Here is a 23,460-nt window from a genome sequence, read left to right as displayed (position 1 = left end):
GGGCCGAGGCAGTGGTCGGTTCAGGCCGCCCCAGAGCATTGCAGAGGAGCAAGGGTAGCCGAGACGCCAGCCCTCATCTACAAATTAGCTCCTTTAAACTTTTCCCTCCGCTGCCCTACACAGGGCCAGGCGGGGCGGGGTGGCTGAGACCCGAGAGGGGTGGTCGCGGGGACCCCCGCCCGCCCTAAAGCGGGAAACTCCCGCGCACGCGCCTCTGCCCCGAGACTGGGGGGGAGGGGTTGCGGGGGTCGGCGCGGTGACGCATGACGCAGCGCACACACGTCACCGCGGTGTGACGCACGCCCTGGCGAGACCCGTGAGTTTCCCGTGATGGGCCCTTCGCGGCGCTGACACTGGGGGGGGGGGGGCGCCGGGGCCACGCGGGCGGGGCGGGGCGGGGCGGGGCGGGGCCCGGTGCGGGGCGAGCCGGCGTGTCCGCTTCATCCTGCCGCAGCGGGGAACATGGCGGCTGCCGCCGCCGCCGCCGCGCTAGTGCGGCAAAGTGACTCGGCCGCGGCCACTCCCGCCGGGGTGAGTGCGCGGGACCGGGCGCGGCGGAGCCGGGGGCGCTGCGGGCGAGCGGGCGGGCCGGGGCCGAGGCCGGGGGCGGGCGCGCGGCCTGCCCGGTGCCCCCGGCGGCCGGGCCGGACACAAAGGGCTGCGCCGAGGAGGGTTTTGTTCGGTCACATGAAGCGGCGCAGCCAGTGAGCGCGGAGCGGGCGGGGAGCGGCGGCGCCGCCGCCATTGCCAGTGCCAGCGCCGTGGAGGAGCCGGGGGAGCCCGGCGTCGCTGTAGCGGGCGCGGGCTGGGCGCCGAGCCAGGTAACGCGCCGCGCAGGGCGGCCCGGGCGCGCTGCCCCGCGGGGACGAGGATGCGGCGTTGCTGGCAGCCGGGGTCACCCTGGCCGTGGGGCCGGGAGGTGCCGCTGCGACCGCGGGGTCAGGCCCAGCATCAGATCCGTGCGGCCAGGTGGCTGCAGAGCGGCCGAGGGCGTTATGGCCCGAGCCTGCGCCGTGCTGGCTGAGGGGAGCCGCGCACCAGGTGATCCATGTTGATCATCTCTGCAAGCCAGGGAGCAGTTGAGCTGTTGCAGCTGCCTGTCCTGCTTCCAATCCATCGACTTCTGGGCCCAAATCTGCTTCACGCCAGGTGCAGGTGACCGTGACTGACAGCCCCATGGGCAGCCTGCCCTTGGCTCAGTACCTGTTCCTTTCCACTGCCTTCTACCTGTGCTAGGTCTGCTTGGAAATGCCTGGGCCCTAAGCCCACAGGCTGCCACCTGGCCAACAGGGCCAGCCATTTCAGAAAGGAAAAGGAGGTAGAGTTCCCAAGGAGGTTCTTCTTGGCATTGCACAAAAACAACCTGCTAAGCAAAACCTCATTTTTCAGGATTAGCAAAAAATGTTCTTTTTTAACAGTGAATCTCCTTGCGGTAGGTGTGCTGTGGAATTGGGCATATTGAGAAACCTGTGCACCAAATCTTAGATTAAACACTAAGATATTTTTGTAACACAAGTGCGCACAAGTCTGCAGAAGACCCTGATCTATTTGTAGCCACATGTGGCCTTTTTACTATGATTTCTTCATGGTATTTTTGTCTCATTAAAATGCAAAATTCCACACATGTATAACGACTTAAAAAAAACCCAGGAGCTTATGTACTAAGGTGTATATAAAATGATTGGAAACTTCTGCAGCCATACTTTTAATTTTTCTGCGTAAAACTTTTTGTTACCAGGATTGCCTGGTGTAGGTGACTTGAGAGCTGCAGAAAGAGAATAAGACGGAAGAAAATTCATCTTTAAAAGCTGCTAGTAGATTGGTTAGATGCAGAGAAAATACAACAGTTCCATAACTGGAGAAGAGTTTAGAGCGCATGGAGGAACAATGCAGTGTGACAGTCTTGTTTTACTGACTTATTATCAGAGCTGATGTTGCAACCTGTCTAATAAGATTGCAAAGCAACGTGGTGCAGAGTTATTTATGAATTAGAACAAAAACTGGAAGAAATCGTCTTAAACATTTTTAATTTATATCTTTTTCTCCAGGAACCCTGAATCCTGTACCAAAAGTGACAGTTTGTTACATAAGGAAACATTAATGAGAAATGGGGATATAAAAATAAATTTGCAGCTGATTTCACAAAATGAACTTGGCTTATTATGGAAATTAACTGAAAGAAGGCCAGAACACTTCAGTGAGTTAGGTATAACATCTCTAGATTTCAGTGTGTTTTCCCCTGAATTTACGACACTATGCTCATTCTTTCTTCCCATGCCCTGCATTCTCTTTAGAAAATCCAGTATTTGTAAATCCCTTGTTTCTCTAGATACTATGTGCAAAATAACATACTTGGAAAAGGCTGTTAAGACACAAGTGGCAGAAGTGACTTCTGTATGTGGCACACAGGAGGGAGACTAGAACACCTTTCTAGAGAGGGCAGAAAGCAGAGCAGTAGATGGGGAAGGGGAGGGAACTGGAGTCATACTTGGAGAGGGCCTTAATTTGTGGCACACCTGCCAGAAAGGTTGCCCCCCACTGCTGTATAAGAACAATTGCTACCTTCAAGCTTCTCTGTTTCCATTTTGCTGACCTGGCTAGTGAGAAGAGAAGACGTCGATGACTTTGGGCATCCTGCATATCTTTTCTAGCATAGTGACAATTGACTTAAACATGTATAAAAGCACTGGTATTAGCAACTGAATAAACAGAATGCTAAACAGTAGTAGGAATTTTAAATAACTACCTTTTGAGTTTAGTTATGGATATTGAATTTAAGAACTGATAATAGTTTGTGCAGATTTTCTGAAAGCAAAATCTGTAACCTACTAATATGTATGCCCTTCTGCTTCAGATTCTTCAAAGTCACCTCTGGAGCAAACTCAATTTGATAAAAGGGTAAAGCGATGTCTCAACATTAATTGTATACTTACTAATTTTGGCTACTGTTTTGAAAAAAAAACCTTAAATTTTAAAAATTAAAAAAGTGGAGTAGTTGCATAATTATTACTGCAGTTCATGAAGAAACTATTTTCACAGTGCATTGGATTTAGCAAAGACTCTTGAGCCACAGTTCTGCATTAACTAGATGGGAGTTATTGATTGTGGCCCAGATGAGTGTGGGCAGTCTAGAGCCTGTTGTTTTTTTGAAGGAGAATTTTTTTCCTTTTCTTCAAGAGTAAGCAAGTAATGCTCTTCATAGAGGACCATTTTTACATTTTAGTTACCTTGTATCCCTGTAAGGTGTATACTGTAAGTGTAGGCTGTGTCTAAACAGTTACAGTGAAATGGATTTTTTAAACATTTAATTGGAACACACTCGCCCTTAAATGCTGTTCCCTCTTTGTATAAGAGAGATTATCTTATTTTAATTATTATTGAATAACTTTAAATGCAGGACAAATGTTTAGTTGCTGGGTACTTTCTACTATCCACCAGTATGCAGCAGTTATGGTCTAGAGATAAAACATTGCAGTAACACACTTAAATTGCCAGTGAAGTTAAAAAGGGAAGAAAGTGGCTTAACAGTGAGTATGCATGTTTGTTTTCCCTACCCTGAATATTAATAGAATAAATTGACATTTCTTAGTGATCTTGGTGTTAGGTAGAACAGCCTCTCAGACTGGCATGTCTGTGCTGATTTATGGAATCTTTAGTACAGCTTAGTAGTTCTAGAAATAACTGAACTGACTAGTTGGAAATGGCATCTCTAAGGATTAGCTATACTGTTTGATATTGAACAGTTTTGTTGACTTATGTAAATTGATCATTTGATGGTATGACACTTCAGAATTTCTTGAAATTCGTAGAAGGCTAGGAGGATGTTAAGTTAGACAATTCAAGTTAGACAATCTCATGTTGAGATTTGCTATGCTTCAAAATACTTCTGTAGTGTCAGTGCATGGGTAACTATTTAAAGGATGCCTAAAGTTGATAGCCAGCTAAACAGTTATGATCGTCATATAAAGCTGATTTGGAAAAAAAAAATGGAATTGTAACTTTAAAAGTATTTTGCAGTTAAACTACTCAGCTTTGAATTATTGTAGAAATATAATGTTAGAAGTTGGCCTTATAACCTGTAATATTTGCTATTGGGTGTCTTTAGGAGGGAAATGCATTTTTGCAAAGCATTTCAATTACCACATGTTTGCTTTGTTAATACAAAATCAGTACTAGATAACAGGGCTTCCAAATAACAAACAAATTAAACAAATTGGTTATATATCAAAAAACAAGTAACAGGAGGTCTTTTCAGGAGACACTGAAGACATAATCTAATTATAGCTTTGCTTTAGTGTTTTGTGGACCAGCAGTTACCACTTTTATGTGGCAGTACCTCACTTTGTAGATATTTTTCCAAGTTAGTGGTACAACATACAAAATCAGATGTAACTTTTGTATAAACTTCACTTGTCCTAGCTGACATCTTTTGGTGTGCATAGTGAAATATAGATATGTATGGAAGGAAGAAATGAGATGGTATTTAATAATTTCAATAAACATATTTTATAACATTAAGAAAAGGTGGTAGTAAGTGTGTATACATTATGTCTTCAGTATAGAATGTTATGGTAAATTGGAAACATGAGCTTTGTTCTATTTAGGAGCAACGTGCAGGTGAAAAGTCCTGATACTTTGCCTTGCCCTACTTTTCAGAAAGGAGGTTGCTGGGATTTCTACCCAGAAGAGGTCTGACTGCATTGTACTTCCTACCTAATAACTTTGTATGGCAGGAAAGTTGGCTTGGGCCTTTTTGAGGCTTTGTCTATTGTGACAGCATCTGTAGAGGAATTTTCCATTTGAAGCTCTGTTTGTATGAGCTACTGGAAGGGAAGTGATGGCTTTCTGTTTCTTTCTGGCTGCTGTGGCTAGGGGATAATGAATGTAACTTTGCTACTCTGTCCCTTCAAGAGCATCCAGTATGTCATCGTGTTAATTATTACTTTTACTCCCCCATCATATCTTTAGCGTGGTGGCTGTCCTTTGTAAATATTTCTGGTACTTGCCTCTGGTGCTGTTTCAGTTTTCTAATTGTAACCTGAAACTGAAATAATTCCTGAGCATTTATCTGTGACCCACAGTGCACTAATGAGACTAAGCAGTTCTGTTGTTCTGTCTTGCATCCTAGGATGCAGCAGTGGTTTTGGAGATGTGTGCAGACTCAAACAAATTGCACTCATTTCATATTTGAAAGCCTAACTTCTTAAGACTGCAGAGATTTTTTTTAAAAATTAAAACTTAAAATCTATAAGTGATACGACTTGTGTCTCCATGGATTACCAACTATAGCTTTCTGCTAGCTCACAAGTGATGGACTATATGAGCGTTATTTTTTGGACATTGCAAGTGTCTCACTTTTTAGAATAATCAGCTCTTAGTTCTGTATACATCTCAGAATTTTGCACAGTTTTAGATCCTGAATTAACCCTTGGCATCAGTGGGAATCCTAGGTAATTTTTTTTTTCCGTGACCAGGTCTCCTTATACCCTAGTCCAATAAGTGAAACGGATATTGCAAGCACCAGTTATGCCACTGGTGGGAAAACTTTCCTAGTAAAGGTCAGTTTTCTGTGTCCTTGCATAAATGCTTCTAATATTATATAAACAGTATGATCATATTCACATCTGTGCTGAAACACTGCACTCTTTGGTTATGTCAGTGGATGGGAGTAACAGTGGATGCCTTGGAGGGAGAGCATTGAACTGGGTTTGTCTAGAGTGCTCTGTCCCTTGCTTGCTACCCTACCTGGTATCCACTGTGCTAAAGGATACATCTTACCGTTTTGTTTAATAGCTGTTACTGGATATATCATCTGGGAATGTGTCAAGTCCATTTTTGAACCTGGCTATACTATCTGCATCTACAGTCTTCTGTAGTAGTGAGTTCCACAAGCTAACTACCTGCTACATAAAAAAGTACTCTTATTCATTTTAAAGTTGTCTCCTACTAATTTCAGTGGGTGCCTCCTACTTCTAGTATTCTGGGAGTTGGTGAATAACAGTTCTCTTCATTTTGTCCACACCCCTCATGATTTTATAAAACTCTTATCATAACCTGCCTCAGCCTTCTTTTTTCCAAACTGAAAAATCCTAGCTGCCTTAATCTCTTCTGGTATGGCAGCTGCTTCATATCCTTGTTCATTATGATTGTCCTTCTCTGTACATTTGTTAATTCTGCTAGATTGTAGTAGAATTTGACCTCCCTCCATCTTGAAAAGTGACCATTTAGTAGGGCTGTGTGAAATGGACCCATTCGATTTGGCCAAATCCGATTCTGATGATTCGATGCTGGATTTGGATGCAGGCACAACTTTAAAAGGTTTTTCTACATACCTTGAGGTAGCAGTGCGGCTCATGATCGCTGCAGTGCTGGGGTGCATGGAACATTGCACAGGAGCACGGGCGGCTCTCCAGCGTGCTCGGCAGCGAGCCTAGAATACTGGAAGTATTTCCAGTCCACTTCCGGGTCTGCTGGGGAGTGTGCTGGGGGGACCCCCCCCATGTCTCCCTGGCTCAGCGATTGGCCACAGGGGGACCCCGGGTGACCCCCCAGACCTAGGAGGAACCAGTTGCGGAGCGAGGGAGGTGCAGGGGAGGCCCCCTGCGTGTTCTCTGGTGTACCAGGAAGTGGAGTGCCAGCCATGGGGCGGGCGAGGGGCCGCTTTTCTCCATGCAGGGATGGAGCCCAGGGAAAAGCTGAGTGTGGGGGGGGTGGGGGAACGGCCCTGCCCCACACCTGGTGCCCCATGCTGCAGGTGCTCACAGTCTGCGTGGGGCTGTCTGGAGTGGGCACAGGCAGTCCCACGTGGGCTGCAAGCAGCTGCAGCACGAGGCACCGGGTGTGGGTGGGAAGAGTCTGCTTCCCCATCCTGTGCTCCTTCCTTGCCCAGCATCCCCACCCAGGACTTACTTGAGCTTTCCTGGCTGGGGCTTCCGGCTGTGGGGCAGGGCTGGGTGGGCCCCACTGTTGTGGAAGTGTGCTGGGCTTCCCCTGGGTCCTACTGCCTTTGGTTCCTGTCATTGTTGACAGGCACCAAGGGCAGAGAAATATTAATTTTCTAAATTCTTTTAGGGGCCCTGCAGACCAGATAGAATGGCCTCCCGGGCCAGATCTGGCCTGCGGACTGTATTTTGCCCACCCCTGATTTAATACCAGACGTTCTAGTTCACACATCTTATTTTTTTAGGCCTCCGGCATTTTTGTAGAAGCACTTATAAATTAATTATATCTTTGCCCAGTTGCATGTTGTTGCATGTGCTGTTTGTTTGTGACACTAAATATTCTAACTTACAGGTATGGATAATGGTGAGGCTATTTCCAGCTCCCTTACTAGCTTGTTCAAGAGAGTATAGAATTTGGATGATGTCCTCATTTGGGGTCGCATCTTTTGACTTGTGTTTTTTTGCACGTTGGGGGGTTTTTTGTAATCACTTAATGAACATGAACTGGTGAATTCTGAACTTATTTTGAAAATATTTTCCTGTTTTCTGTGGAAGGAGACGTAGTAGTAGTCGAGATTTTTAAAAAATGGTAGTAGGGAAGAGCACTAGATATTGTACTTTGAACATTTTCATGAAGCAGAAGGGGAAGGCAGAAGAACAGATCATAGTAAATTAGCCCACCTTAGTTATATCCTGATTTTTCTCTGCTTACAAATCCAAAGTTCTTTGATCAAAACACCCAAATCTGCTTTTCTGCTATTAAAATGAAACACCACAAGAGAGAGGAACGAGAGAGGTATCAGGGGAACATAATGTTTTATTGATATATTTACAATTTTAAAGTGATTTGGAAGCCTACCAAGTGCCTCAATCATTAATAAATTCTAAATACCTATATAGATATCGATCGATCATAGAAAATCAGAGCTCCCTCTGCTCTCTTCACACACCTGTATAGGGGTGCAGCTGTGACTTCCCCCAGCTGCTTTGTAGTACTGAACAGCCCTGATATGCGGTGCCCCTCATTCCCAAGCCACAGCCCCATCCTGCAACTCCCCTTCTACTCCCAGCCTGCAGCCCCCTGGCCCTGCTGGTGCCTCTGACTCCTAACCTGCCGCTCCTTGTCCCCGCCAGTGCCCCATACTCCCAAGCCACAGCCCTCCCTACCCCCCAGCCCTACTGGTGCCCCTAACTCCTGACCTGCAGGGCCCCTTCCTCGTTTCCCCCCCATGGTTCTGCTGATGCTGCTCACTCCCTACCTGCTCGCCCCAGCCCCCCAGTGTGTGGGGAAGGTGGATGTGTGAAGCAGGAGGATGCCCCACCATAGGCAGTGTTGGGGGCTCATGGAGGAGCATGTGTTCCCCTGGATTTTTGTACCCACATCAGGCATGGGTCTGCAGCCTGGCCAGATTGGCACAGGCAGGAGCTACCTCTGGGGCCCAGCAGGCAGGACCGGGCATGGGAGGGCACCCTTGCACCAGTAGTGTGAGGAGTAATGGAGTGGGGGAGGGCCTACTGTCCTTTACCTCCTGCAGCTGCTCACATGCTGGGCCACAGCTCTACCCTGCCTTCATGGCCTGGCTGCTGCTGCCACTCCCTTCAGGCTGCCTGTGCTGCCCCACACTCTACCTCTCCTCCATGGTAGAGCTGCAGCCCGAGGGGAATGGCAGCAGTGGCTGGTACGTACGTGATGGCGGGGTAGAACTACAGGCCGGCGTGTGAGTGTCTGGCAGCGGCAGCGGGTGGGGGCAGCACAACTCATCCCCGGTCTGTTACTCCTTGCATGGCTATTGTGGGGGTCCTAGCGGTGGTGACAGCAAAAAGTCTTGCCACCCCACTCTGCCCTCCTGTTCTGGATCCTGCCTGATGGCCCGCAGAGGTGGCCCCTACCCGTGCCGGTCCAGCCAGGTTGCAGCCCCCTGCCTGCTACGGGTACAGAAATCTGGGGGTACATGTGCCCCATGGATGTGCTGCCTATGCGCCCCCCACATACTTAGCTTTGGGAGTTGATTTGTACCATGCTGCCTGGCTACCACATGCATATGTGCATGTATACGTGCATGTGGTGCTCCCGCCTGTGTTTGCCCTCCTCCCATTCATTCCCTCCCAGCCCCAATCGGCCACTTGCAAGCTGGAACTCTACCAGCCTGCGTGGGGAAACATTTAGTGTCCTGCATTTTTCTCCTTTAAAGGAGAAAATCTACTTTTTTCCATGCTAAAAGGAAAACTTGGATCCCTGGTTATAAATAACACATAGGCTGGAAGCACTGGAGCAGCTGTAACAATCGTTAAGGATAGTTTGTAGTGTTAAAAATTGAATTTAAGAACTGATGGTGTCAATACAGAAAGGCAGTGAGTATTGGTTCCAGGATTTTGTTATGCCCACACACAAACCCACAAGATGTAACTGTAGTGTCCTCATTCCAAGGCCTTTCTGTTTTCTGACTTGTTAGATTGTATGCTCTTTGGGTCAGGGATTACTTTCCTTTATGTCTGTACAAAAACTAGAATTTATTTGGCACAACAGCAATCAATAGTTTGAGGTAAATTATACAAAAGAACTGTCCACACCTTAGGCACCAGTGGGAGAAGGAAATAAATGTGATTGACACCCAGATTACAATGTACTTGCTAGACCAATCTATCTCCTTGCTCTCAAACTTGTTAGTAGGTTAGGCTTTCATATTGTATTGTAATTCTGGAATTGTAAATTCCCTGTGTGTCCTTTTGCTGCAAATATGGCAGAGAGAATTAGGGAGAACGTTCTAAGCTCGACGGAGCCAGGCCTTGTTGACCCTGTCTGGACTTGTGCTAGTGTCTTAATCCTAAGAAGAAAAAGAGACATCACCATGTGTGTTAAGAGGCATGTACAGCTCTGCACAGAGGACAGGATCAACATGGAAATGGTACTTGGGAGAAACATCTGTGTTCCAATAGAATTGAAGCGTATAGTGTTTTTCAAATATTATAACAGGCAGTAGAATAACTTTTGAGCTTTTCTGAAAGTATCTTGGCTACTTCCAAGAAATGAGAGTGACTGCAATGTTCCAGCAAGATTGTTGAATGCACACAATTAATTTGAGGTCTAACTGGTGTGAGGTGGAATGAGAAGGCTGATTCCATTTGTGGGCTTCATTGGATTTGCTCTTTAACTAGGCAGCTTTAAGAGCTTTTTGGTAATACCAGGAGACAGAGATGTGGTATTTTTGCAGTGAAGAAACTAGTTTGAATCTGGCTTTCACTTTTCAGCCCTGGCTTTCACTTTTCAGCCCAGGGGAGTTTGAAATAGGCATCTAGCTGGGGGCAGTAAATGTTAGAGGTATCTTAGACCTTTTTCAAGAACTTTGACCCAAAATTTAGGTTTTAATATTTTATGACTGGGGGAGTTATCTAAGTAGGAGCTGATACAGTTCTCTGCAGACATGCTGGAGGTTTGTTCTAGAGCAAGGAGGAAAGTTCCTCTAAATGAAAAGGTTTTTTAGAATATTGCATCAGTTTCTGAGTAGATTTTATCAAAAAGATATAAACAAACTGAAGAGTTTGGGTACTCTGAAGAAAGTAGTTTGAGATCGGAGGCAATGTATACTTACAAGGCAATATAACTTGACTCAGGAATTGTTAAATTATTCCTGCTAAATCAGTTCTCAACATGTTTTAGTTGTCAAGTTTTGACTTTGTTTAAAAAACAGCATGTGGTAGAATATGACTTTAAATTATCTTTTTAAAGTATTAAGTAATAAAACCACATTGGATATTGGTTTGGGTGGAATGTTACTAGTACGTTGTATGCATTAGCTTTGTTAGCTCTGTTACAGATACACCTGTAGACCAAGGGGAGTTTAGGTAATATCCTTTAAGTATTTGTAGGTGTAAATACCTGTGGCAGTGGTTCTCAAACTTTTCAGTCTCAAGGCATCCCTCAGAAAATGTCAGCTCTTGATTTTTGCTTGTTTTTTGACTGTACAAAAATAACAGAGGAGTTCTGCTGTTGCAAGGAACTCAGAGTGACCGTAAACAGGTCAGAATATTTCTGATGCTGTGGATTCCTATTTGAAGCCTATGAGTTACTTGTGCATTATATTTGTACACGCAACAGTGCTAACCTTGCTTGGGACCCTAGTTGAGAATCACTGGTCTATGGAGGAAAACTGTCACAGTGTCTGCTAGTATGGTAGTTTCTCAGTTGTTACCAAATGAGCTGTCTTGCTCTGATAGTCAATTGCAGTACAGCATTAGGATCCAGGAGAAAAATTGATACAATGTTGAGAGGGATTGTTCAAAAACTTTCCCTTGTGACCTCAGATCAATATTCGTTTGGATACGAGATTAAGCTTTTCTTCATGTTGAGATGCCCTTCCATTGCCATTGGTGGTTTTTAGTGTTGTCCCAGCTCAGTTTTCAGTTGGCTTTTTTTGATGCAACAAATTCAAGTAATGAGCAAATTAATAAGAAGCCACATATACTTATATTTCTGTTCTTGTTATGTTCTTAGTACTGATTGCAGTTAACACTGATTTGAGTAGATTCAATATCATTCTAGGAATCTATTAAAGAAAAATAGATGTTAAGTAACAGCTTAATGGAGAGGATAGAAAGAAGTCAGAGTGCTGCTATGAAATGCAGACATCAAGATAATGATGCATTCTTTGTTCAGCTTTAGTACTTGACACTCACTTGAATGTCACCTCGAAGCACTACTATTAATTACTAAGAAAAAATTACTTGTTTTTTCTCTCTTGAGTCTTGGATTGCATCTTTGACACAGATGCAAGGTTGCTGGGTGACCTTAAGGGACCTCTGACAACTAGTGAAAAGGTTTGAGGAACATGTTTTGATGTCAACTTATTTTCCAAGTATTGTTAAAACTTCAGAAACTTTTGGAGATTTACAAATGCCCAGGACTACATGACCTTCTGAGGTCCCTTCCAGCCCTACTTTCAGTGATTCTAAGTAACTTTGTTTGAAATATTCTAAAATCAGATATTTGGAGAAGTTTCCCAGTCCTTTATATGTTACTTCCTTGACTTTATCAAGGACTCTTGGTATGAATTCAGGAGTCTGTCGTGGAGTCTTGTTTCATGAATTTAATGGTGAAGAAGCCAGAGAGCTTATGGACTTGATAAAACATGCCTTGGGTATCTTTGTTTCCTTCATAAAATTCTATATAGTAACCCTTTGAATATCCCTTTCTTTGTAGGTGTTAACATTTTAAGTTACTGTGAAATAAGGTATTAGCTCTAGATTTGCTTTCAGAATGACCTACTATGAAATTCCTATGGTATGTTTTACTTCAGGGGTGTCAAACTCATCCACCCCCACAGAACAGATGAGAGGTGCAGGGCTGGTCTGCAGGCTGGATCTGACTTGCAGACCAGTTTCATGCACTATTTCCAGTCCACAAGAGTGACCTGATGCAGGCACCTTGTACAGTGCATGCCCTGCACTGGCCTCAGTCTGGGGCTCACATTTGAAGCTGTCATGGGGAAGTGTGCTGCATGAGGTTCCCATGCCAGGCTGGCCTTATGAGCTGATTCCAGTGCATAAGGCTGGTTATGGAACAGTCTGTACCAGCCCCAGAGTCAGCACACAGGGCTGGTCCAGCAGGGTGCTCTATGCAGCATGTTACCCCAGTTTGGTGCCCAGTCTCACAGCAAGCATGCCTGGTCCAGCCCTACGTGCTGCATGTACCACACGCTGGCCCTGGTCCAGGGCTTGCACTACACATGGTGTGCAGGGTTGGCATTGAGTACACACTGAATGCAGTGCCCTTCTGCAGCACAGCCCCAGAACAGCTGGCTGCGCCCCATGGAGTGCCCATGGAAACTAGTCCAATGTGTGCTGCATCTGGCACATGGGGTCAGTCTGAGACATATGGGGCAGCAGTCTTAGGATTGCTGTTGTGCCTTTTTTGTCTTTAGGCAGGGGTTCTTTAGTTCTCTGACTCTCCTGTATCATGTACAGTCCTTCTGGGTTCTGACTAGATACTGAAGGTGGTAATGCATGCTGCCTAGATCATGAGGCTGGCAGAAATGGAAAGTACTTTGCCCTGTTGCCCCACAGTGCTGGTCTGGGGAGCAGTGGAACTGGGGAGATCATGTCATCCCTTGTCCTACGCTTTCAAGGGTGGGACAAAGGGCATTGTGCATTTCATGCAGTCAAGTGAATCAGCTGTGCCATGATGCATTGCAGCACAGCTGAATCACTCCAGTTGACAACATCTGTTTCTGGCTTAAAATGGAATAGTCTAACCCTGCAAGTCCTAATTTGTGCTGTATTATAGAGACTACTTTTAATCACAGTTGAGACTGTCAGGTCCCATGTAGTGATTGACAGGAAGATAGAAACCTCATGCCTAGCAGATGAACAGAAGAAATTATCAGAAATTGTTAATCTTAATTTTAAAATGGGCTCATTGGATGTCTGTCTCTGTCTCTTCCCTGTTCCTCATCAGAATGCAATCCAGACAATGCGGTGGCAAGACAGCAGAAGGCAAGCCATTTAAGTTCTGTTCCAAATAGATGGGGTCTTTTCTGTTAGTATTTTTGGGTTCTGCTTGTGGCTTCATAAACTGCCTTGTTTGTGGCAGTGGTTCTCAACCATTTTGACTGAAGGCACCTCTTGGAAAATGCCAGCTCTTAGCCGTCACTCTTTTTTTTTTTTTACTACAGAAAAGTAAAAAGCAAGTCATCTTTGCAGAGGGCTCAGACCGACCACAGTTGGTCAGAATGTTTTTGATGCTATGGATGCTTATTTGAAATCTCTGTTGGTGTTTGCACACTTAATAGTGCTAGTATTGTGTGGCACCCTGAAAAGGATCTCATGTCACCCTGGTTGAGAATCACTGCCTTATGGTGTGCTTTCGGGTGGGCCTTACAATGTCTGGGCTCACTTCAGATACGTAGGCTGCAGGGTCACTTCAGATAACTTCTGGGCAAATTTGTTGTACTTTAATTATCCTAATGGCCATTTTTATTCAGTATTTAAAGGTCAAATGATCAAGACCTGGATTGACAAAGTGAGACTATTTTTCTTAAATTTGAGGGCTTGTTTTAGTTTGGTTTCAAGGGGATTATAGGTTTGGAACTAGATGGTGCAAGTTACATATGGTGTATATCTGGTGGATAAAAAAAAATCCCATTGTCTGGTCAAGAGTGCCTCTTTTTATAACTTAAAAAAATCATTTGGATTAATTTCCTGTCCAGTTAGAAACCTAGTTTATGCTGCCTGTATTTTGAAGTGAATTTGATTACTTTGGGAACAACATATGTAAAATGACTTTTTTCATTTGTTCTGGGTTTATTTTTAATCTTAGTTGACATTGGTTTGGAAGAGTCTTTGAGTGAAGTTCTTTTGGAGTCTTTAGCTATTTTCCCATAGTCTAATAGATGACGAGTCTTAGTTTATCTCAGATAGATGGATGGGGAAGTGTCTTGTCTGCAGAAGCACAGTAGAGATGCTCTGGCCAGAAACCAGAGTGTCTCTCTGGAGGAGCGGATTCCCAGTTGCCTCGAGGCATGGTCTTGGACTGTGCTCTGCCCTGCTTTTTTTCTGTGTTTTTTTTGATACCTGGATTTCCAGGTATCAAATTTTGAGACTGCACTGCACATATACAGCATGGGCAATTTTTTTTTTTTTTGTTCCCAGTGTGCCTTTTGTGGCATCTCAGGCTGCTTTGAGATGCTGTATGAGGCACATGCAGGCTCGTCTGGATGCTCCCCATGACTCCAAATTGACATTTACAGTATAACTTGAGGAACTGGTAAAGAACACCTATTTGAAATGTCAGCAGAAACCAAGCTGAATGCTGAGAGAGACACTGATATTAACCATGGAATTTAAATAATGTGTTTATGGGGAGCTTAATTAGCAAAATCCAAATGTAATATAAAAAACCTGTATTAAATACAACCAGGTAAGTTGAAGTGGTTGACACCTGGCGGGGGGGGAGAGAGAGAGCGCGCGCACACACTGAGTACTGACATTATTCTGATATCACTATTCTGATGGCTTGCTTAAAAAAAAAAAAAAGGAAAAAATGGAAAATGAACTTCTACATTTGTTTATGGTATTAAAAGAAGATATAAATATTCATGTATTTTTATTTAATGTTAACCTGGAGTTTAAATTTTGTGACTGCCAGGGAATTTATAAAATTTTATCACAAGAACCAAGAATAAAAGTTGAATAGCTGAGAGAAAGGACTTTTACTTAAAAACAAACAACCACAATGTGCGTGTGGCGGAATGCCGGGCTAGCGATTCCGGCACCGCTTGGGGAGCTGCGGGCTTTACGGAGCGGGCGAGCTCGCGGCTTGTGGGGCGGGATTGGAGGTAGCTTTATGACCGCCTTTGAGGTTCGCCGAGTTGGTGCAAGTAGACAACTTAGAGTAAGTTGTTAGTTTTCTATAATAAGTTTGTAGGATGTTTGTTGGTTCACGGGGTTCCGGAGTAAGCCCTTGCGTTCTAACCCAATGGGCTAGGTGCGGCTGCCAACTCCTTAAGTCCCAGAATTGGTCAACAGCTCATTGAGATAGGGTGTTAGTGGTAGAAGTTATTACGGAGTAAATATAAGGTAAAGTAAAAGTTGTTTTATTCACTCACCTGGCCTCACCCTCTTACAAATAAGAGGGGAGACCGGCTGGAATGAAGTTGCAGTAAATGTAAGTATAGAAAGCATAGATATGTTGTCTAAGCTACGAAGAGAGGCAGTCGAGGTGGAGTCTCCAATGTTTCTTCAGTTACAGTATGCCGGATACAAAGGGGGTCTGTTGGCCCACAGGGTTCACTAGCGAGCCCTTACTTTCCACCCCTTGCAGGATAGGTGCGGCTACTCACTAGTTAGTCCTAGGGCTGGTCAACAGCTTATGAACAGGATGATAGATAACAAAACTGTAACGTGAATTGCTGTCGATTGTCGGATTTTCGAGGCCTTGGTTTTCGCTGGGATACGCCCAGGCGGGGAGGCTGAGGACTGGCTACAGGGTGATCAAGCCTGAAGGGTCATTCAGTCATTGTCTCTGCTACTCTATGCCTCTTTATAGATGTTGGTTGGACTGCCTCTGTGACACTAACTATGATATAAGCTAAGCATACAGGGATAGGATAGTTTTCTTTTACATAATAGTTACGAGGTAGATTTTCTACATAAGTTTCATTTCTGCAGGAATGACATTTATAGATAAGAAATTAAACTTACAAAATGCGCATGTGCCGCTTAATACAAGCATGGGAAAATATACAGCTTTCATTTTGATTAGAAGCCAAAACTACAAGGTCACATAAATGTGAGAGTACAGTTATACAGAAATAAAATAAAACATTTACAGTGCGCACACACAAACCCTTCACTATACACAAGCCAAACTGGTTTTAAAAACCTGGTTGACTTTGGTGACTAACATTTTTGGATAAAACACATCTCATACTTTTTAAGGTTGTTGGTTGTAGCTGTGTTGGTCTAAGGACATAAGGAGACAAGGTTCTTTGGGTAGATTATATATTTTATTAGACCAACTAAATAGTTGGAAAAATTGTTCTTTGCAAGCTTTTGGGCACAAACACCCTTCTTCAGGCATAGAGAGAATCTACGGGTGAATTGTGTGCTGTCCTGGGTAGAACAGAAAGCAATATGCAAAATGCAGGTTTGTGAAAATGCAAATGCAGGAAGTGAGGATCACAGGGATGGGAGACTATAGCAAGATTACAACTCGGGGTATAGACCTAAAGATATTACTGAACTTTTACGCTTCATCCTCACACACAACATCTTCAGTTTCAATAACTAATACTTCCTCCAGACCATGGGCACAGCTATGGGTGCCAAAAGGGCCCCACAGTATATTTTTACGGCCCACCTGGAAGAAGAATTCCTCAAGAAGTGCACCATCAAACCCGTGCTATATCTTGGATATATAGATGACATCTTCATCATCTGGACTGAAAACCTGCAGTCTCTGATTGAATTTATGATGGAAATCAATAACTATCATTCCTCACCCCCCCCCCATCAAACTATCCCTTGAATTACTCCAGCACCAGCATTTCCTTTTTAGACACTATGATCAGTGTCCAGAATAGTAAAATACAAACCACCACATACAAGAAACCCACGGACCAACATACATCTCTGCATAGAACCAGCAATCACCCTAAACATACCAAGCAAGCTGTAATAGATAACCAAGCCCTCTGATACCACTGGATTTGCATTGAGAAAAATACCCATGATTATCACCTTGCACATCTTAAAAGCTCTTTCAGCCAACAAGGACACTCCTCCAGAGAGAGAGATTGTACTTTTGAAAGAGCCACCCAGATACCACTTGAAGAATTGCTGCAGTACAAAAAGAAAATCCCCACAAATCGCACACCATTAGTTATGACACATCATCTTTCCCTGGAACCTGTATGGAAAAATCCTCAAACAGTTGCAGCCCATACTAGAAGAAGACCCAGTTCTTAAAGAGATCTTTCTAGAACCACCCATCCTAGCCTTTAATAAAGCACCGAATTTTGCTAGCCTCATAACCAGAAACAATCTTCCTTTGGCCCAGAGCATACCAAATGGATCCAGACCTTGCCATGACAAAATATGGCAACAGTTCTTTACAGCTTTGAGATTTAGCAGGGAGTAAAACATAACAATTAAGATTGGTCTACTTCTTGTTTCTAATAACTGCATGCAGTTGTTGGGTTTTAATAAAGAGCTTTTATTGTAGAGCAACAGTGAATTTTGAATTGTAACTAACGTGGTTTTAGTGGCTAAATAAAACTCTGCCTTTGTAGCTGAGAATTCAGCCTTATCTCTTTAATTATGGAGACTGTGACATGTCAGCATACTATACAAAAGCTAGTTTTAAAGTCAAACAGGAATTTAACTTTGCTTTACTTTAAAGTAAAAGAACTAACAATGATTTTTTTTTGTTGAGGGTACATAATGAATGTAACTTTGGTCTTTGCATTCAGCTTATATAAGTTGCATTCTCTTCTTAGTCTCCAAACTTTACATCTTTATTTTCACATGCACAGAAGTTAACTTACTTAATTCTTAAAGGTTACTGCATGTGGTACCTGTTAGGGATGTAAATTTCGTTTTAAATATTCGTTTAACCTCTTCTAATTATATGGGTTAAATGATTAACCAATAACAACACAGCAGCTCAGATACAGCTGCTGCTGGGAGCTGCTTGGCTCTCAGAGCCCTCTGGCTGTGGGAAGAGAGCGAGGAGGAAGCCGAGCCAGACAACACAGCCCATGTGAAGCCCAGGGCTGGGGGGGAAGGAGTTACCTGTAAACCAGCAGCTAATTGCTTAATTGAGTCATTGGTTTGCTGGCTGTTTTCTTCCTAGGCTATGGCTGTTTTCTTCCTAGTCCTTCTCCCTCTCCTTTCCTACTACCCCTCCTTTCCTCCTGGTTCCTCCCTTCCTCCTGCCTGCCCTCTTGGCATTCTGTGTCTTGCTGGGGAACTGCCAGGCTTCTCTCCCCCTCTCCTTTCCCTGCCAGACTGCACATGCTGGAAAGGTAAAGGATATTGGGTAGACTAACTGCACTTGGGTAGGCTATCACTGCATTTATCAGTTAAATGATTAATTGTTTAATCTTTTACATTCCTAGTACCTGTCCTGTCATTATCCAGTGGAGGCATCCGAAGTGCTGCCTGAACAAGACAGCAAGCACTAAACTCAGAACCCAGCCACAGCTGTCTACTCAGCCAGAATAGGCTTGTGAGAAATTGAGTTTGGGTGCAGGGCTAGATTTTTAAGGCATGCAGGTGCCTAACTTGCACTGATTGATGACCCTTAGTCTTTTTAAGCCACCCACCATATGAAGAAGTAACACTTGTATGAATCCACTGGGGAGTCTTAGTTGCAGTTTTGAATTTTTATTTAAAAAAAAAAAAATGTAAAGGGAGATGCAGTGGTTAAATATGAAAACATTTTATCTTGTTGTTGGCTACGTTCTGTTTTCTTGGTACACCTAATTTACTTTTTCTTCTTCTCTAGGACCTAGATCAGGTATTCTCAATCTAGGTGCGTTGAAATCTTTGAGATCCACACAGCGTTTGCACTGTTAAGTGTGCAAACATGATGCACAAGATTGCCATAGGAATCCCTAGTGTTAAAAACATGCTGACCTGTTATGATCTTTTTGAGCTCTTTGAAGCAGAAGAATTGTTCCATTAGTTTTTACTTATTTTCTGATTATGGAAAAATGAGAGCTAGCTTTTCAGAGAGGTATCCCAAGTCTAAAAGGTTGAGAACCACTAGAACTCCAATTTTATGCAGTCTATCATTCTATTAATATGGGGCACTGAACTGGGTTGGCATAGATGCATTTTATCTGGCAAAGTGTTGCTTCTTGCTATAGTGGTGCTATGTCACATGTGCATGCTCATGGGTTAAAAAGCCTAATGTTCTCTAAAAGAAGCTTGGGTGTACTTTATTTTATTAAATAAGGAAACCAAACATTTAAAATTCTTGAAATTTTTTTTTCTCCCCTGCCTTCCTTTTTCCTTTAGTAGTCTGGTGATTGGGGAGAGGGAAGATTTATGATATCCTAAATCAGTGGTTTTCAACCTGTGGTCTGCATGCAGACCCGTGGAAGTCCACAGGTTATGTCTGAGGGGTCCATGCAAAAGGACTGATCAGTCAAAGGTATGTGAACACGCAATTCAATGTGAATACTTGCAATTCAAAGGGGTCTGCACTGCCATTCAAAATTTTTTTAAGGGTTTGCAAATGAAAAAGGTTGAAAACCACTATATGCATGTAGTGCTTATAGTTATAATATACAATATTTTGTATGTCTTTCTTTAAAAGTTGAGTTTGTAGTTTTTAGAAGGCCTTTCTAATTGCCTAAAATATCAAAATTCAGTCTGCTAAAGTGTATAGGAGACTTTCTAATTTTTTAATTCTTATGTATTGGAGTCCATATACAATGTGGTGGTATGTTTTTTTCTTTCCTTGTAGTAAATCTTAATTACATTTCTAAAGGGATGAAAATAGAAGAAGGGGCATGTTGATTCTAGTAGCAATTTACACTCTTGGCTATGGCACTGTTTTCAGGTTTTAATCTTCTAGTTTGAGCTCAGGAGGAAGGTATTAGTGTTTTGTTTTTAATTTTGTTACTGGAGGAGAACATTTTCTTACTTGTATACTAGTAAATGCAAAATTACATAATAATCTGACTTGTGTTTTAAAATTCCAACTCTTCTGTTCATGTGGTGTTTTTTCATAGATATTTTGCTGTGTTATAGGCTGTACATTTAATAATCATTGGACTGACAGACTTCTCTCCCAATCTTGCATTAGTATAAAGAGAAACACAGGTGTAAATAAGTGATTTAGGAAATACTTTTAAGACTATATTAAGTTTAAGAAGGTAGTATGTTAAGATCTGTCTTTTGTACATAGCTTGAGAGTAGAGTGTGTTAAAGCAATTGCTGTCTTTTGGGTTTAAACAGAGATTGCAGAAAGAAATGTTGGAATTGGCACAGTTAGAGCTGAAAAGAAAATGGCTACCAGAAATCAGTGCTGCTACAGCAAGAACATGGCTTGACTCTTAATGTGCTGTTTTCATATACTAATTTAAAATGTTACACAAAGCCTAGTTTTCAGGTAAAAAATATATGTAATTGAAATGTGTTTCCGTATAGTACTTACCCATTTTATTTTCTCAGCAGATGTTTTAATTTATAAACCCATTTCTCTAAGTGAATTGTCCTTTTTGGCATTTGAATCCTTAGAACATGTCAAGAGCAGTCCAGTAGCCATCTGTTTTAAATGTCTTTTTAATAAATCTCAAGTCATCCTTTCTCCGCTTAAGTAGTAAATGCTTGTTTCCTATTGCTTTTGTTAATTATTTTACAGTTCCAAATAGTTTATTCTTATCAGTAATACCGTGAAAAGTCTGTATCCTTTCCAAATGTGTGTGTTATCTGGAGTATAATTCTACCTATCAAAGGAATGACATTAAATGGTTTTTAGTTCAGCAAAGCCTTCACTTTTAGAACTTAAAAGTAACATTAAAATATTGCTCAAAAATCAAGTCCTGTCTTGTGATTCTGAATTAAGGATCAGATCTGCAGTTAAATCCTTGCAGTGACCCACCTGAACTGTTTTTTCAGCTTGTAGATAAGTGTGCTTATCCTATTCCTTTCCACAGTGAACAATGATGTTTCTGGTAAAGCTGAGATGATATACTATTCTAGGGGAAAAGTGATATTCTTTATAGCAATTATCTTTCAAATAAAAACAGAGTTGCACAGTGAAACATGCAAGTCTGAAACGGAAACACCAAGTTAATGTTAACTCATCAACAATAAGGAATTTGTTGTGAATCATATTTCAGTAGTTCAGGAGTCATGGTAGTGCACAGGTAATGTGTTGAAGAAATTTGCTTGATAGGTATCAAATAAGGAATGTTTTGGGTCAAGGATGACAGAGGTTATGAGTAGTGGTAGCAACTAGTGGGCTTGAGAGAAAGAGAGGGTCTTGCATTTTGCTTCTAAGCTGTCCTTGTTCAAGATAATGTGTATGAGATGCAAGTATGTGTATAGGTGATTATACAGGTTGAAAATTATGTTGGAAGATGTAACTGGGCATTTGTAAGTGATCTCTCATTCATAACTTAAACTGCAGTGGCTGAAGATAGGTGGAAAGAGTTGAATTTATTGCTGCTTAAATCTTCTATGTAATCCTGCTAAATGGTAGCTCTCATTGCAAGGGACACCATTGTTCAGTTATGTGGATATTGACATAAATTGCCTGAGCTTGTTAAATATTTTGTTAGCAGTTTTAAAGTAGCGTAATAATTGCAAGGGTTTTTTTCAGAGTAGCTTTGCAATATAACTGTATGTTACTTGGGTTAAAAATTTTGAGATGATAATGTCATTAAAAACTGTATTTTTTTTTTTTTAAACCAACATATGAAATCCAGACATCGTAAAAAAAATTATTTGTGCATTGATAATTGCCATCTACAAGGGCATAAATTTGAATGTGTACTAACTAAACAGCTCTTTTAAAATAAGCATGGACTTTTTAATATTTCTTCCCCCCCCCCACATAGAAACTTTCTAAAAATAGGGCTTGCATCTATCCAAGAGTCATAAATTGCAACAATGTGGTAAACTTGCTATGCTCCAGTGATACTCTTAGGTAAGCATTCCTGCTAGAGCAATGCAGCATCCTAAACGAAAAGCAATATAGCTGCATTAGCGCACGCTGTAGCTGTAGTGGGGTGGACTAGTTGGCACTGTCACTTAGCGGTGTTAGTTAACCAACTCCAAGCACCATATGGATGTGGCTGCACTGCTTTTAGCTTAGAAAGCTGCCTTACCAGGGAATCATGGTATGCTTGAGGTTGCTGTTTTGGAGCATGGTAAGTTCATTGCTTAGAGATGGCTGAATAGTCTATAAGGGATGCATTTTCCTCTGACATGAAGGGGAGATCTGCTAGCTAATTTTACTAACACCGTACAAATCTGAAGTAGCCATATCTGTCACATATCTGAACTGGAAGACAAGGTACTTTGGGTAAAGGCAGTATTTTTTATTAGACCAACAACATAGTTGGAAAAAATTGTTCTTTGCAAGTTTTCACATACAAGAACTCTTCTGGCACAGAGAGAGTTTGTACTAACCCACAGAACCTTGTCTGCTTATCCTTAGACCAACATGGCTACAACTAACAACCCTAAATATTTAGGGTTTGAACTAGTATTTGAGCACACATTCTCATCTATATTGTCACTCACTCCTTACTTCAGCTTCTGTGTTTTTCTCTGCTATGGTAAAGAAATTCTTCTCCCTTCTCCCCCCAGCACTTGCTTCCCACATGGTATGTGTTGACTTGTAATCTATTTGTCTGGACTGAAGGCTGTGAAATTGTTCTCTTATGATCAGTTCTGTTCATTTCCTGTACTGTCAAACCTTTCTTTGAACTGCTTTGCCAGCCATGATAAGATTGTCAGCAAACAAAACTTCCTGTAAGCTGGAAGGGTGAAAGATTGCAATGCTCCCTAAAACTGCTGTCCAGTGAGCACAGTTCAGTCCAGTGCTGTTGTTTTATTTATTTTATTTTTTTTTTTAATAGCATGAGCCTCATTTTAGTAAAGAGAAATCTGTGAATTACTTTTCCCTGTGTGGCAGGATGGCCCCTAGGGGTGCCGTGACCTCCCCTAGTGCCGCTGCCTACCATGCTAAGTCTGGGTCTAACGCATTCTCCGTCTCGCCCGCCACGTCTTTGATCTTGTTTGTTCAGGGAAGGAGGCTGCCTTCCTACCCTTCTTGGCATGGGGCCGGTCTTACTATGCCGGGATTTCCTCCGAGTCCCGGTGCTGGTCTTAGCCCGGGGCCAACTCAATACACGCGCCCCCTCCTGAGGCAGCTCTCCCTGGTTGTGCCCCTCCTCGCCCAGCACGGGCTTCCCAACCAGCTTACTCCCCTCTCGGGGCTTCGTATCTCTCAGGCAGCGCCCCACTCGGGCCTGCCTCCCTTATACTCCGCGGCCACTCGTGT

At 42.8% G+C, this 23,460-nt stretch overlaps 1 protein-coding gene across 11 annotated transcripts in view; it reads left to right on the top strand.

Moving 5' to 3' along the window:
• Window positions 1-242: 242 nt before the first annotated feature.
• The window catches only part of ZNF644 (zinc finger protein 644), a 90,014-nt gene continuing 66,796 nt past the window's right edge, over window positions 243-23,460 (top strand). For 5 of the 11 annotated variants that reach the window (XR_016442316.1, XR_016442315.1, XM_090047100.1 and 2 more), the window contains exon 1: window positions 451-531. The gene's annotated coding sequence lies outside the window, so the exon portion shown is untranslated. Of the gene's footprint in view, window positions 317-423; window positions 532-757; window positions 822-2,048; window positions 2,207-23,460 lie in introns of those variants that run through there. The other 6 variants (XM_090047095.1, XM_090047098.1, XM_090047096.1 and 3 more) reach the window with 5 other exon arrangements.

This window comes from Crocodylus siamensis, chromosome 5, assembly GCF_052110815.1.
Source record: "Crocodylus siamensis isolate JL-2025a chromosome 5, ASM5211081v1, whole genome shotgun sequence".
Taxonomy (NCBI): Eukaryota; Metazoa; Chordata; order Crocodylia; family Crocodylidae; genus Crocodylus; species Crocodylus siamensis.
Note: the sequence above shows the minus strand (reverse complement) of the source record. Positions and strands in the feature narration are given on the sequence as shown.